The following is a 17,569-nucleotide window of genomic DNA, read 5'->3' as shown; positions in this document are numbered from 1 at the left end:
TCTTTCTGACTTAGCTCACTTAACATAATTTCTTCTAGCTCTATCCATGATGGTCGGAGAAGGTGGGTTCATTGTTCTTAATAGCTGCATAGTATTTATTTCTCTTCTTACCATTGTTGTTCTCTAGAAAGTCTTCACTAAATAGGACCTGAGACTTGCATTTTTTTTTCAGTTTCTATAGTATCCAATAAACCTATGGATGTGGTAAGAACAGTATCTCTCTATTGTCCTGTATTAGCACTTTTTTCTCTTTCTCTCTTTCTTTTCCTTTCTCTTTTCTCTCTTTTTTTAAAATAGGAAAGAGATGGAGTCATCAAAATAGCTCAAATGGATAGCATGTTGCTTTTCCATATGTGTAACCTAGGTTTCAGTCAAGGCCCCACTGCATTGAAGGAAGCTTTGATGCTGTGGTGTCTCTCCCTCTTTCTTTTATTTTTTTTTTTCATTGTTGGATAGGACAGAGAGAAATAGAGAGAGGAGGGGAAGGCATAGAGGGGGAGAGAAGAGACACCTGCAGACCTGTTTCACCACCTGTGAACTGACTCCCCTGTAGGTGGGGAGCTAGGGTCTCGAAGTGAGATCCTTATGTGGGTTCTTGCGCTTTGCACCATGTGCACTTAACCTGCTATGCTACTGCCTGACTCCCCCCTAAATCTTTCTATATCTGTCTGAGAAAGTCAGCTCAGAGTGGTGAAACTCCATAGATTACAAAAGATTAAGGAGGAGGAGGAGGAGAAATAAAGAAAGGAAGGAAGGAAGGGAGGGAGGGAGGGAGGCCGAAAGAGAGAAAGGGAAACAGAAATAAAGGAACTAAGTCACCATAGCACCCAGAGCTTCCTCCAATGCAATGAATATCTGACTCAAACTTGGATCATAAGCACGGCAAAGTATGTGTGATTAGCTGTAAACTCAGGTAACCCTAAACTCTAATCCAAGGTGTAATCTTCAAAATTCTTTTTAGCCTTCTCCACCCTTAGGTGAGGCAAAAAATGCTATGGAGGATTGGGGTTTGAATATTTGCCTTGTCACATTTTGACAGAGTTCTTGGAATTTCAATTTCTATTGAAGGACAGGAGAGGACAGAATATTATGGAATTCAAATGATGACAACTTTTCTCCTTTCATGAAAAACACAGGGAGATTTTCCCCCGGTCTTCATGGTGAGAATTTGGCAGGAGTACTGGAGGAAAAGCTTACCAAAATGTGGAGAATTCCTTTGGACTGAGTTATACAGTAACCAGGAATTCATCACTTAAAAAATTTTGGTTTACTTAATCGTTATGATTTTTTATGTGGAATTTTAATCCTGGGCTTCAGTTCCCAGTGGTCTGTGACTGATTGCATTTGCTCCTTCACTTTTGAAAGTAGCAGTTTATTTCATGATCTCAATAACCTGATCAATTTATAAATGTGGGGGAGTTGTTAATTTTCAGTGAAAATAAAACTTCCAACGTTTACCTGTTTGGGTGGGAATCAAAGGTCTGGGAAACCAAATATTAGGCATATTAATACAAAAATAATCTTGAATGAAGGCCAGTATCCCATGTGAATACTAAATACCATTATCAAAAGTGGGTGATAATCCACATATGTCTGCAAAATAAAGACCTTTTTTTTCTGCGATATAAAAGTAAAATAATATTTATTGTGGCTTATTATTTGAAATAAAAATTATTTAAATGGTAATTATACTTTTTTAATTTCTTTAATGGGGAGTTGGGCTGTCCTTCATTTTGTAGATAGCTAGTAGACATATCTGAGTTATATTCTAAAGGGCCTGTGGCTATAGTTCTTTTGTTTCTTTTTATTTTTTCCCCTGAGCCTGAAATCTGATATGCAGGTGGATTCAGTTTATTGTCTGGAGAGGTGATGTCATGGCTGGGAAAAGGACCAGAAAGCAGGATCAGGGAAGAGAGTAGCTCCCTAATATGGGAAACGGGTATAAATATTGTTGACTGTAAACCCCATCGATTTGATGTCATCTGGGGACCATAATCAGCTTAAGAACCTATATAACCTCTGCATCCCTCTAGACCTGAGCTCACATTCTGTGGTCATGAGTAGGAACATTCCATGCTGCTCCAATATCAGAACCCATCTTCCTTAGGTGTAGCATAGAGTATGTTGTCCAACCTCCCTTCAGGATGGAACATTCTTTACCATTGTTGATCCAAGTTGAGGGCAAGGTCCTATGGGGCCCACAAAGAGGTCTATTGTGTTGTTCCTGATAGAAATATCTGGTAACAATAAAGAGAGGGATTTATTGGAGATCTAGGCACATCGTGTCTGTTTGGGAATCTCAGGACTCCCCAACTAGGGCCCTGTTGTTAAAAATTCGGAGGCTGTAGCTGGCTGGGCTAGCTTCATGGGCGGGTAACAGAGATGACCAGAGACATACGGCTGGGCAGGGAAGCTGTATTTCTTTATTCAGGAACAACGATTCATAAACTAAACCAAACTAATCACCAAACAGAACTCTGCTGCCTCTTTCCCCCTGCAGCAGCACCAAGCACTCTCTCCAACTCTGCCACTCTGGAACTCTGTCGGGGTTCCTAGGGGCGGGGCCAAGTGGGCCCACAAAATTAGCAGGACTGATCCAATTTTCTTGGCGGGGGAGATCTAGAACAACACAATGTAGAGCATACAACAATTCCCCCTTTTCTTTTTAACCAAATGACTATAGTATCAAGGGTGTGGGGTGAACAGAAACATATATCATACAGACATTTTTTAAAAAGAAACTGGCACAAACATGGAGAAACATGCAAGCAAGTAACAAGAACCAGTGTGCTGCCAAGGGAAGGCCTGAGGGGGCCTTTTTTGCCTCTGTGGGCAAAACTTTATCAGCTTAAAAAAACATTTCTTGCCTCTGGGGGGGCGTACTTGTCTTGACAGACATTTGCATGGGGGCGGGGAACGGCCTAGAGTCCCAAAGGCAGCTGGCTGCAATTTACTTACTATGAAATAAAACTTGCTATTAGCATAACCAAAGCACAATCTATCGTTTCTAATAGAGAAGGAATTTGAGACTTTTACATATCAACAACATCTTTTAACCTTTTGTTACACCCATTCAAGATGGAGTCACACCCTAGTTGTGTGCAGGAAAGGAAACCTCAGGCATGAGAATAATTAGCATAGCCATTGTGCTATCTACCATTTCTAACAGAGAAGGTAATGGAGAGTTTTACACATCAACAAGTCTATTTAACCTTTTGTTTAGACCAACTTAGTTGAAATATATTGATTGTTAACTAATTTTTACCTCAGACTTTAAATGTAAGTTAATTTTATCTTTATGAGAATTACGTTGAAAACCTTTTTCATTTAACTTTGACTAGTAAGAATTTAGCCTTAAAGTTACTGTTTACCAAACTTTAAACATACACATAAACATGGTCATTAATACACAAGGAGAGAAACCTTTGTTACGAAGACATGTCATTTTAAACACGAATTTAAATGTGTACTTAGTTGTTGGGGGGGGGGGGGTTCACCATCCGGAGGTGGCTTAGTTGTTGGGGGGGGGTTCACCATCCAGAGGTGGCTTCCCACTCAGCTCCACTTCAAGGAATTGTAGGTTGTGATCTCTGCACAAATCTCTGCGTACTCCAGCTTGTCTACCTTCAGACTGGACCGGCAGCTGGAGATCTCATGTGCCCAGTTTCAGCAGGGAGCCCGGAGGTCCGGGAGGTCCTGGATGATTCCAGAATTCATAGCAAGAGGGTAGGCGGGCCATCTTTGTAGAAGGCGTGGGCCTAGGTGCCCAGGGGTGACGGCCATGACAGGCTGCCGCGGCCCTGCCCCATGGCCCTGCCATGTCTGCTGCCCTGTTCGCAGTGGCCGAGCAGCGTGGAGGGATCATGCATCCAGTGCCCTGCGCCACACGGTGGAGAGCCAGCTCCTGTGGGCTGGCCTGTATGCTGACATTGGGCTCCTCTGTGGTGGCATCGGGCTCTTGTGTGGTGGCGTCGGGCTCCTGCGTGGTGGCGTCAGCCTCTTGCGGGCTGCGGGGCTGCGGGGCTGCGGGCGTGGTGCGAGGGTTGTCTGGGCACAGCCGGCTGGCTAGTTGTTTAACCAGGTGGAAAAAGCAGCTCCGAGCCTCGCCTCCCACCCGCTGGCTATTCCCGCTGGCTGTTCTGAGTTCGCCCGAGCGAGTGGAAACCACAGAGTGGTCCAGAGATAAATGTTCCAGAAACAGCAAAACAGTCTCATGAAGAAAGAGCAGAGGCCTTTGGAGATCTCTTCACAAGCAGAAGAGAAGGCCATAGTACATAGGTAGCCAAATTGTCTTTACTTATCTGAGAGATGCGCAGGTCAGGTCCACGTGGGCGCCATTTGTTGTTAAGAATTCGAAGGCTCTAGCTGGCCGGGCTAGCTTCATGGGGCGGGTAACAGAGACGACCAGAGACATACGGCTGGGCAGGGAAGCTGTATTTCTTTATTCAGGAACAATGATTCATAAACTAAACCAAACTAATCACCAAACAGAACTCTGCTGCCTCTTTTCCCCCGCGGCAGCGCCAAGCACTCTCTCTAACTCTGCCACTCTGGAACTCTGTCGAGGTTCCTAGGGGCAGGGCCAAGTGGGCCCGCGAAATTAGCAGGACTGATCCAATTTTCTTGGCGGGGGAGATCTAGAACAACCCAATGTAAAGCATACAACAGAGCCCCAGCTGATGGTGGCCTGATAAGGTCACTAAAAAGTCATTTGATAAGGTTATCTTTGGAGTGAGAGAGAGAACTGTAATAGGAAGTAGGTGAGAGGGTATCTAGGTCTAGATAGTGAGCACTATTTCATTATTAACTTCATACTGACTCACTAGAGACTGTTGTATATTTTTGCTTCAGGTATATATTTTGCTCTAATTTATGGATACATGTGAACATATGCTCTATCTCATGGGACCTGTTCTCTATATAGGATTGGAACTTTCTTAGGAAGTGAACCACCTGGAATGGAATTGGAGAATCCTATGAAAGGAAATAATGAGGCTGAAGGGTTGACATTCCACATCTGACTTCTCTGGACACAGTCTGAAGTGAAGCATGCTAAGGTGGTAGACACTGCATTGATTAGGTTGGGATCAGCAGATGTGATATCATTTGGTATGAATTGAAAGAGGCATGCAGGAAAGTGAGCCCTAACCTAGAGGTTCCATTACTGGGGAAAATATAGGCTCTATAAAGGAAATGGGAGGTTTCTGCTGTCTTAGGGTTTAAGAAGACAATAGATAGTTATTGCTATAATCACATTGTTTGGAAATTGGGTTAACTTTGAAATATCCCTCTGTTAGGATTTGCTGTATCATACACAACATCACCATAATTTATGTCCTTTGACAATATTTGTATATAGCTATGCCACTGGTTGCCTCTTTTCTCCCTGGTCTAAGCTTTTAAGAAAGTCAACATATTAAAGACTCAGCCTATGTATTAAAAAGACTCTGTGATTTAAAGAGTTTGAGACATTCAGTCAATTTTCCCCTCTCATATTATTTAAATAGTCATTTATATGACTATAAATTAATAGGAGTATACATAAACACCATTCCCACCACCAAAAGACTATATCCCATTCCATCCCCCTCCTTCCCAAAACACCATGAAGCCCAACATCCACCCTCACCCTCAACCCAGTTTATACTTTGGTGACCTACTCAAGTCTTTCACTCCATTGGTTAAGTTTATTCCTAGATATTTTATTGTTTTTGTTGCTATAGTAAAAGGAAGTGACTTCTGGATTTCATCTTCCTCTGACTTACTGTTTGCATAGAGGAATGTCACTGAATTTTGAATGTTAATTTTGTAGCCTGACACCTTACTGTATTGCCTGATGATTTCCAAAAGCTTCTTGCTGGATTCCTTAGGTTTTTCTATGTATATTATCATGTCATGGGTAAATAGGGAGAGTTTGACTTCTTCTCTTCCAATCTGTATCCCTTTAATTCCTTGCTTCTGCCTGATTCCTGTGGCAAGAACTTCCAACACTATGTTGAATAATAATGGTGATAGTGGGCAGCCCTGCCTAGTACCTGATCTGAGGAGAAATGCTTCCAGTTTTTCACCATTGAGTATGATGTTGGCTGTAGGTTTGCTATATATAGACTCCACTATCTTCAGGAATTTTCCATCTATTTCCATTTTTTGTAGTGTTTTGGTCATAAATGGATGTTTTGTTTGTCAAAGGCTTTCTCTGCATCCATTAATATGATCATGTGGCTTTTGATCTTGCTTTTATTCATCAGGTGGATCACTTTGATAGATTTACGTATATTAAACCAACCTTTCATCCCTGGGATAAACCCCAATTGGTCATGATGAACAATCTCTTTAATATACTGCTGTATTCGGTTGGCTAGAACTTAGTTCAATATTTTAGCATCTATGTTCATCAGAGATATTGGTCTGTAGTTCACTTTTTTGGTTGAGTCCCTGTATGTTTTGGAATAAAAGTGGTGTTGGCTTCATAGAAGCTGGAAGAGAGTATTTCAGTGTCTTCAATCTTCTGGAAAACTTTTAAAAGTAGAGGCATTTAGTTCTTCTTGGAAAGTTTTATAGAATTCATTTGTGAAACCATCTGGTCAAGGACTTTTATTCTTGGGAAAGTTTTTGATAACTGTTTCAATTTCATTAGCTGTGATGGGCCTGTTCATGTTATCTAGTTCTGTTTTACTTAATTGTGGAAGTTTATAGGTATCTAGGAAACTATCCATTTCTGTCATATGCTTTACATTGGTTTGTTCTAGCCCTCCCCCGCCAAGAGAATTGGATCAGTCCAGTTAATTTCGCAGGCCCACTTGGCCCCGCCCCAAGGGACCCCGGGAGAGGGTTCCTGAGTTTGAGAGTGCCAGAGTTTTCAGAGGGTTCCCCAGTACGAGAGTTCCAGAGTTCCAGAGTTGGAGAGTTCCTGAGTTAAAGAGTAGGAGAGAGTGTTTGTGCCGCCACAAAGAGACAGCAGAGTTCTGTTTGGTGATTAGTTTGTCTTAGTTTATGAATCGTTGTTCCTGAATAAAGAAGTACAGCTTCCCTGCCCAGCTGTTGCCTCTGCGTCTCTGTTACCCGCCTGTGAAGCTAGCCAGCCCGGCCAGAGCCGTCCGAATTTTAACAACACATTTCTTCCAGGTTGTCTAGCTTGGTGGCATATAGTTGTTCATAGAAGCCTCGCATGATGTGTTGAATTTCTGTGGTTTCTGTTGTGATATCTCCTCTTTCATTTATGATCCCATTTATTTGGGCCTTGTCCCTTTTTTGTTTTGTGAGTCTGGCTAAAGGTTTGTAGATTTTGTTCACTCTTTCGAAGAACCAACATTTACTTTCATTCATCTTTTGTATAATTTTCTTATTTTCAGTGTTATTGATTTCTGCCATAACTTTAGTGATTTCTGTCCTTCTGGTTGCTGTAGGGTTCCTTTGTTCTTCTTCTTCTAGTTATTTAAGATGTGTAATCAGGTTGTTTATTTGTGCTTTTTCTTATTCCCTAATGTTTGCTTGGATGGCTATAAAATTCCCTCTCAGTACTACCTTAGCTGTGTCCCAAATATTTGATAGCTTGTGCCTTCATTTTCATTGAACTCTCAAAACATTTTGATTTCTTCCTTTATTTCCTCTTTGACCTAGAGGTTGTTAAGAAGTGTACTGTTGAGTTTCCACATTTAGGGACTGTTACTAATCTTTTGTTGATTGTTCAGTTTTAGTTTCATTCCACTGTGGTCTGAAAAGATGCTTGGGATGATTTCAATGCTCTAGAATTTGCTGATGCTGTCTTTGTGGCTTAACATATGATCTATCCTTGAGAATGACCCATGTGGACTTGAGTAAAATATGTATTCCAGTTTCTTGAGATGAGTGACTCTGAAAATGTCTAATAGTTCTAGTTTATCTATCTCATCATTTAGCTCCCTCATTTCTCTATTGATTTTCTGCCTGGATGATCTGTCAAGTTGAGAGAGTGGAGTGTTGAATTCCCCTACTATGACTGTGTTGCTGTTTATATATTGCTATAGCTCTTTCAGTAGATGTTTGACGTATTTATATTGCTTCTCATTGGGTGCAGATGTTAATAATTGTTAAGTCCTCTTGATTGACTGATCCTCTGAGCATTAAGTAATGTCCATCCCTAGCTTTTTAAATTTTATTTATTTTAAAGTCTATCATATCAGATATGAAAATATTTGTTTCTGCCCCTTTTTGTAGGCCATCTTCTTGTATGATAGTTTTCCATTCTTTCACTTTGAGTCTGTGTTTTTCTTGTTGAGTTAGGTGGGTTTCCTGTAGACAGCATATTGTTGAGTTATGTTTTCTGATGCGTCTTGAATAGGTGAATTCTGACCATTGACATTTGTTGATATCAAAGATTGAAGATATTATAATGCCATTTTTGTAGATTTTTAGAGTGTTCTCATAGATGGCATATTTATGGTGGTCTGACTGTTAAAAGGAGATCTTTCAGAACTTCTTTCAGGATAGGTTTAGTGATAGTTGATTCTTTAAACTGTTGCTTCTCTAAGAAGGTTTTTATGCCTCCAACTAGTCTGAATGACAGTATAGCAGGATACAGTATTCTTGGTTGAAAGCCTTTCTCATTGAGTACTCGATAGATATCTTGCCATTCTCTTCTGGCCTGTAGTGGTTGGGTGGAGAAGTCTGCTGCTGATCTGATGGGTTTTCCTCTGTAGGTGATTCTGTTTTTCTCATGCAGCCTTCAGGATCCTTTGTTTATCCTTATTCCTTTCCATTCTAAATATGATGTGTCTTGGTGTTTTTAAGTCTGGATTAGTTCTTTTTGAGACCCTCTAGGCTTCTTGAACCTTTATGTCTTTGATGTTGTCTAAACTAGAGAAGTTCTCAGCTATTATGGCCTGAAGAGTGCTTTCTCCTCCTCTCTCTCTTTCTTCCTCTAGTAAGCCAATAATGCATATATTATTTCTTTTGAAGTCATTCCATAGGTCTCTGTTGTTGTTTTCAGTATCTCTTAATCTCTTTTGGAGATCCCTTACTTCTTTTTTAGTTGTCTCTAATTCCTCCACAATCTTGCTAATTCTGTCTTCAGCCTCATTGATTCTATTCTCTCTCCCCTCTACTGTTTTCTGGACTTCATCTATTTTGTTACCCTGTTATGATACTGTTTTAGTCTGTTTAGCTACTTGTGGTCTTAGCTCAGCTTTTTCAGCTTTCAGCTCTCTAATAACCTTAAGATAAGTAATGTTTTCTTCCAGAGTTTCACTTGTTGTTTCTGCATTTCTGATGACAATTCTTTCAAACTATTTACTCACTCCTGTGATTATTTCCTTAACTAGTGTTTGGATGTTGACCTCATTATTTTGTGCTTCAACCTTTGGGGGGCTTTTAGCTGGACTATTTTACTAGTTCATTTCTCCTATATTTTTTCTTGTTGGTTTAACCATTCTCAAATGTTTCTATTTTTATTCTTTTCTTCTCCCTCTGGGAGAGACAGAGAGGAACTGGAACCTCACATACAGATGGAAGGAATAAAACAGAAACATTTGAATTCCCATATAAACTGATAAAGGGAAAATTTTCTTTGAAGGGAAACATATCCATCTTGTTCTCCCTTCTCTAGGCAAGTAAATATGTTTTTCCTGGACTTCCTCAAAACACTCACATCACATATTTTAAACACAGGATATCTGATATCAAAAGCCCTAAGAACATGGTCTGAGCCAACCACAAAAAGTCACACCCCTTACAGACTATGGGCAGGGCTCAATGAGTAGATCTTATAGGGAAGTGCTAAAGGGCAAGCTAATACCTCAGTAGTACATTTCCCTGAATCCCTGGATGTTTCTAACTAGACTCTGGGAGAGAACTAGTTTGCAAAAGCAGTGAGTGCATTGGTTTTGGAAGTGACAAGACTGCTGGCTCCTGTTCATCCTACTTAATCAGGGTAAGTGATTTATTTATGATTTGAAACTGAGGCAAAATCCTAACCCAAATATATGTAAGGCCAGGAGACTCAATACTAAACTGTGCCTGCACTTCAAGTCTGAAGATTGTTTAGAAAACTCAGCTGCACATTTTGAATCCTCAGCTAAATTACTGAACAGTGATGATAAAACTAGGAGTGGCTAGTGCAGCTGGTCTCACACCCCTTACTGTCTCTCTAAAATAAAAAAATCACTGTCTCTCTAAAAATGAAACTTTTCTAACAGTAAAACAGAACTGTATACTGGTCTGCAGGTGTCTATATTTCTCTCCCTTTATCTCTCCACCCTCTCTCAACTTCTCTATTCTATTTAATTTCTAAAAATGGGGGAAGAGAAAAAATAGCCACTGAGAACAATGGATTTGTAGTGCCAGCACCAAGCCCGGCAATAACCTTGGTGGGGAAAAAAAAAAAAAAAAAGACAAAGCTTACTAAAAATCAAAAAAAAAAAAAAACCAGCCAATTACTAAGTTGTCATAGAATGAAAAGAAAAAATGTTATTGTGAGAGTTAAATATGAGAAAAGTAACTAGTGTACACTGTGTAGTTGGAGCACTGAATTTCCCTCTTGGATATTTTTTCTCAAATCACTTTATTGGAGGGCTAATGATTTATGGCACAACTGTTCAGACATGAGTAAAATGTCTTATCCCACAGTTATAGATGTCTGCAAAACACTCTTAGCCCAACTTAAGGAGTGTTCTCATGTCCAGTGTAGTGAGGCTCAAACTGGGCATAATACCCAGCAGAGCAGACACCATCCCCAACAAGCTATCTCACCAACCTCAATTCTTTTAAATCTAATTTTGTGAAACCAGAAATCTAGGTGGTAGGGAGAGGAGATTCTACTTCAATATATCATTGTGCCGCTTGTATCCTTCTTTAGTGTGATGACAACGTTCCTTTACTTCCCCAGGGTCTTTTTTTTTTTTTTTTTACCATCTCAGGTGAGTATCTGTTTGCCTTTAGATTGGTTGGTTTTCTGGGCCTGATCTGTGTCCTCAATTGCTCTTGGCCTCTTTAGGCTTTTTTTGTAGCCTGGACTGAGATACTCTTTGATAATAGAAAGCCTATGAAACAGTAGTCTTGGAGCAGGGTTAAGCCAACAACTCCTTTTCTATCCAGCAACTCAATCAACTGCTTACTGTTGCCAGGTTAGGAGGATGGGTTATAGTGTCAATCCACTGTGATTCCATGACATTCACTGGGACAGAGAAAATAAAGAAGGAAAGGTAGACAAAAGAAGAAGAAGAAGAAGAAGAAGAAGAAGAAGAAGAAGAAGAAGAAGAAGAAGAAGAAAGGAAGAAAGAAAGGAAGAAAGAAAGAAAGAAAGAAAAAAAGGAGAAAAAAGGAAGAGGATAGGGAAAGAGAAAATCACAGGTGATGGGTGGTGTCATACCTAGTTAAGCATAACTGTTACCACAGGCAAGGACCTGGGCTCAAGCTCCCACTCCCTACCTGTGGAAGCTTCATAAACAGTGAAGCAAGTATAGGTTTCTCTCTCCCTCTCTCTTTCTTTTTCTCTATCTCCCTCTCCCCCTCTCAAATTCTCTCTGTTCTATCAAAGAAATTTTTAATAATAATAATAATTTTAATGAAAGAAAAGGAAAAGTGGCCAAGAAGAACCATGACTTAGTCAGGTAGGAATTGAGCCCCAGTGATAATCCTGGTGGCAATTAAAAAAGAAGGGAGGGAAGACAAAGTCGCATATGAGGTTGTGTGTGTGTGCATTGTGGAAGCCACTCACTAGCATTCCATAAAACTGTTCTGTTTAGTAAAGCCAGAATACAGACATCATATAAAAGGTTGCATCTGAGACCAGCCTTGCTACAGTGCTGCTTATGGCCTTGAATTTGAGGGGACATCATGAGTAACTACATCATTATCATTCTGTTAAGGAAACTGGCTTGCTTCAATCTGAATCTGAATTGTAGTGCAAATTTTGCCCAACCTCAAACATGGGAGTTGAGCCTCTAAGACCTCTTTGATTCAGGGCTGTCTTGGCAGGACATAAATACCACCCTGGATAGGAAGGGAAAGCATGGCAGGAGCACTCAAGGAGTCCCTCAGAAACAATCTAGGGTGGGAGTCAGACGGTAGCGCAGCAGTTTAAACGCACATGGCGCAAAGCTCAAGGCCTGACATAAGGATCCTGGTTGGCACCCCCACTCCCCACCTGTAGGGGAGTCGCTTCACAGGCAGTGAAGCAGGTCTGTAGGTGTCTCTCTCTCCCCCTCTCTGTCTTCCCCTCTCTCCATTTCTCTCTGTCCTGTCCAACAACGACAACATCTATAATAACGACAACAATAAAAACAAGGGCAACAAAAGGGAATAAATAAATAGTTTAAAAGAATCTAAATCTAGGGTATAGATTCTGAAACATAAGAACACACATTTACACTCACATACATACACACACACTCAATAGAGAATTTAAAATAGCTGTGATTAATGGATTCAATGAACACACACAAAAAGACAACTCAGTGAGTTCAGGGTGGAAATCAAGAAAAATAAGAGCTTATTTTAAAAAAAATAGTGGATATAAAGACTTCGATAAACTAGATGAACATATGTGCCTGTTTAATTACATGTAACAATTATAAATATTTATTGTAGGAAATAAATGATAACAAAAATAAACATCAGATGAAAATCATATGATTTTCCTCAGTGATGTAATTTCATAGCTCATGAGTATAACCTCTTGTCTTTAAAGTATTTGAAACTTTCTAGATGAAAAAAAGCACCTCATTTTCTATGATTTTTAAGCCTATTTTAACTACCCTAATTACTTTTTCACTGCCTGTATCTAAGGAATCTAGTAATAGTCAATAGGCTGTCTTCTCCCTTTGCCTCTTTGTTATAGTTATTATCCTTAGGTTTCCCCCTTTTAATTGAATTTGATATTTCTCTTAGAGCTTATTCATTTTCTATTCTTTTTCTATTTCATCATCACTGGATTTCACTGCCCTGAGTTATTTTTTTCCCCAGATAGACAAAAACAAATTAAAAAAAAAAAAGGAAAGACACAGCAGCACCAAAGCTTCTTTTAATATAATGGGTTCCACCTCTAATGTAGGTGGTATGCATGACAAAACAATTACACAATCAAAGTGAATCATCTTCAGGTTCTCCTTCATTCCTCCCCTAAATCTCATTAATCTCTACATTACATCTGAGTCATTTCTGGACTTCTTTCTTTCAGCTCACTAATTCTATTCTGTCCTATTCTAATTATTTCCTACATCGTATGCCTTCTAGAACAATCTTCATCTAGTTTATCAAAGTCTTTATATCCACTATCTTTTTTTTTTAATAAGCTCGTTTTTTTTTTTTCTTGATTTCCACCCTGAACTCACATTTAATCACATTCCAATCACATTTGGTCATATCTAAAAAACTGTTGCCAAGACTGACAAGAAGATTTCTCCCATAGTTTTCTTCATGTAGACTTAAAAGTGTGTGTAAATTTATATTTAATTAAATCATTTTATTGCCACCAGGTTTATTGCTATGGCTCAGTAAAGCACTATGAATTCACAATTCCAACATTAGGGGAAAATTAGCTATACAATTCTGCCAAGTCAATAAGTAATAAATAAGTAAATTCTGATTATTTATATGTAAAAAAGTACACCACCAAAACACACTAATAATAAAATTTCTCAGATAGTAAAGAAAAAATATAGGGCTGGGGAAATGGCATAATGGTTACGCAAGAAGATTTGCATGCCTGGATGCAATCCCTAGCATAAGCCAGAACTTAGTAGTGGCCTAGTAAAAAAAAAATTAATAAGTTTTTTTTAAAAGTATATAATAAAGAAAAAACATTAAAGGCAACTGGGAAGGGGAAGCATGTAACATATGGAAGTGTTCCAATCATGTCAGCCTCAGCTCTCTCCTATGACAGTCTATGTTAAGAGAAGCATAGTCAAGATACTAAAAGACTAAGAGTTACCAGACAAAAATACTCACCGTACAAAGTTACCCCTCCAGTATGAAAGAGAAAGGCATTCCCAGAAAAATAAATAGCATGGAGTTATCTACCACAATATTTGTTTTATAAGTAATGTAAAAACAAAAAGTTCTTTTACATAAAAAGTTAAATCTGTTGGGGGCAGGGCAGTAACCTATCAGCATGAGCGCATACGTTCTGTGCAAGAACCTGGAACTGAACCCCTGCTCCCCACTTGCTGGGGGGGACGTTTCATAAGAAGTGAATCAAGTCTGCAGGTGTCTTATCTTTCTCTCTATCTCCACCCACCCCTCTCAATTTCTAGCTGTCTTATCAAACAAAAAAAAAAAGAGGGAAAATGGCCTCCCAGAGTTGTGAATTCATAGTGCTTTACTGAGCCACAGCAATATATCTCGTGGCAATAAAATGAATTAATTAGATATAAATTTACACATACTTTTAAGTCTACATGAAGAAAACTATGGGAGAAGTCTTCTTGTCAGTCTTGACAACATTTTTTTAGATATGACCAAATATGATCAGAAATCAGCAAGTGGATCTCTAAGTAGAAGCTTCTGCACAGCAAAATCAACTACCAGCTAATTAAAATGGCAGCCTGCAAAATGGAAGAAAGTATTTACAAGGTCTTATGTTAACAGTGTTATTATGTTGAGGCATTAGTAGTATATATAAGGAAATCACAATTCAATGTAAAACTAAAATATCCATTTAAAAATAGGTAAAGGACTGTTAAGGAAGACAAATGTCTGACAGGTAGATGAAAAGATACTCAGTGTCAAAAATCTCAAGGAATTATAAACCAAAACCATGAGATATCAACTCACCCTATGGTGGGACAGGATGAGTTTGGTGTTGGGTGAGATGCACTGCCCCCCCTCCCTTTATTTCCAGACCCTGATTTTGGAGAAATTTAGAAATGTACCTGCATGACAACAATATTATAAATCAATATCCCCTCAACAATGTGATACCAAAGTTGAAAAAAAATTTCAATAAAGTTGAGGATGTTTTTAACATAGTAGTAAAATTTTCCTTTGTAAGAATCATGATTACAGATATGGATAACCACTGTTTGAATTAACCTACTTAAATTGCATTATAATTTGTCGGGTCTCTGGTGGGGTGATCTCCAGGGGAAGGTAATGGACCGGTTCGTTCTAGAGTAATGACACTGAGGAGCCCTTCAGCATGTTCAGAACTCACTCATTAGCAAGGTGGACATGAGTTAAACAGAAAACCAAACAAAGGGAATTATTATTGAAACATATGTCAAAAATTACAGGTTTCCTAAAAGTCAGCTTGCCCCTATGGTAGGGGGCTGGTATGACAGGAATTGATGAGATACAAGACAGTTATTCTCCATGACACAAGCAACTTAATTATCCAAAGGTATTTGAGAGAAGCATAGGGGTTAAACCAGAAGGGTGAGACAGAGAGAAGATGGATATCAAAAGGCCATATAGTTTGGAATTTCTCTTGTCTGGGGTCTGAGGTGTATGATGGAGTATGTGATAATGTATGCTCTTCTGTGATCAGAAGGAGACTTTGAATAAGTGAATCTGTGGCCATGTGGCCTGCAGTTAATGGAGGGAAATATTGGGGTTTCTGTGGGCCTGAGAGTCAAGAAGGAAAGAACTAAGTCTGAGTTTACCCCCTTTTGCTCACCTCAGTTAAGAGAGAGACTCACCAAGAGGTTATCTTCTCAGACCTCCATCCAAGGATGAGGTAGTTCTCCCTAAGCTCTATCAGGCTTACACATAGTCCCAACAATAATTACAACTTATCTACTCCAATTCAGGTACAAGGAAAGGGGGGGACAGGTTGGGAGTATGGATCAAACTGGCAACACCCATGTTCAGTGGGGAAGCAATTACAGAAGCCAGACCTTCCACCTTCTGTATCCCATAATGACCCTGGGTCCATACTCCCAGAGGGTTAAAGAATAGGAAAGCTATCAGGGGAAGGGATGGGATATGGAGCTCTGGTGGTGGGAATTGTGTGGAGTTGTACCCCTCTAATCCTATGGTTTTGTCAGTGTTTCCTTTTTATAAAAAATTTTTAAAAAATTAATAGTATGTGTTGCGTTTGTTTTCCTTCCCTTAGGGAAACATGGACATTCAAGTATATTTTGAAAGAATTGGCTACAAGAACTTCAGGAACAAATTGGACTTGGAAACATTAACTGACATTTTTCAGCACCAGATCAGAGCCATTCCCTTTGAAAACCTTAATCTCCACTGTGGGGAAAGCATGGAATTCGCTTTGGAAGCTGCTTTTGATCAAATTGTGAGGAAGAAACGAGGTGGGTGGTGTGTACAAGTCAATCAACTCCTGTACTGGGCTCTGACCACTCTTGGTTTTGAGACCACAATTTTGGGAGGGAATGTCTACCTCAATTCAATCAACAAATACAGCAATGGCATGATTCATCTTCTGCTAAAGGTGACAGTTGATGGAAGGAACTATATTGTTGATGCAGGATTTCCAAGTTCTTACCAAATGTGGGAGCCTCTTGAGCTAATTTCTGGAAAGGATCAGCCCCAGTTACCTGGAATCTTCCGCTTGACAGAAGAGGGAGGAATATGGTATCTGGATCAAATCAGAAGAGAACAGTACATTCTAAATCAAGAATTTCTTAATTCCAATCTCCTGGAAACAAAAAAATACCGAAAAATATACAACTTTACTCTTGAACATAAAAAAATTAAAGATTTTGAGCCTCTGAGTACCTTCTTTCAGACATCCCCCAAATCCATGTTTCTAAAGGAATCAGTCTGTTCCTTGCAGACCTCAGATGGGTTTTCTGTTTAATTGGCTCTACTTTAGGTCACAGACGATTCAATTATAAAGATAATATGGATTTGGTAGAGTATAAGATACTGAATGAGGAAGACATAGAGGAAGAATTGAAAAATAAATTTAATATTTCCTTGGAGAAAAAGGTTGTGCTCAAACATGGTGACCACTATTTTTCAGTTTAGGCAAAGAAGAAAAAAATTGTGGTTCAGTATTGGTTTTTTCTCACCATTTTTATTTTTTTTAATTTTTTAATTAGGGAATTAATGTTTTCAGTGATTTCTAATGTTTCCATGATTTCTAGAGACATCCAGAAACAATACAAAAAACTTTTTTCCTCTTTTGATTTTTTTTTTTTTTTTTTACGTCTTGGTATAAATCTGAAACGTTTAATCCTGAAAACTGTATGAGTTATGGGCAGGGTAGATAGTGCAATGCTTATGCTAATGATTCTCATGCCTGAGGCTTCTAACTGTGGTTCTTCTATTGAACTTGTACTGTTTAAACAACTTTGAAACCATACTAGAAAGGACTTCCAAAATAATAAAGGTACTTAAGCCAATTATAATGGAGTTCTCAATTATAGAAAACTTCTTTTTTTAAAAAATATTTATTTTATTTATTTATTCCCTTTTGTTGCCCTTGTTGTTTTATTGTTGTAGTTATTATTGTTGTTGTCATTGTTGGATAGGACAGAGAGAAATGGAGAGAGGAGGGGAAGACAGAGAGGAGGAGAGAAAGATAGACACCTGCAGACCTGCTTCACCGCCTGTGAAGCAACTCCCCTGCAGGTGGGGAGCCAGGGTTTGAACCGGGATCCTTATGCCGATCCTTGTGCTTTACACCACC

General features: G+C 39.2%; 1 pseudogene; it reads left to right on the top strand.

Moving 5' to 3' along the window:
• Positions 1–9,784: 9,784 nt before the first annotated feature.
• Positions 9,785–17,309, top strand: LOC103113212 (arylamine N-acetyltransferase 1-like; annotated as a pseudogene).
• The last annotated feature ends 260 nt before the right edge of the window (positions 17,310–17,569 follow it).

This window comes from Erinaceus europaeus, chromosome 2, assembly GCF_950295315.1.
Source record: "Erinaceus europaeus chromosome 2, mEriEur2.1, whole genome shotgun sequence".
Classification (NCBI taxonomy): domain Eukaryota; kingdom Metazoa; phylum Chordata; class Mammalia; order Eulipotyphla; family Erinaceidae; genus Erinaceus; species Erinaceus europaeus.
This window is presented reverse-complemented; position numbering and strand designations above follow the sequence as displayed.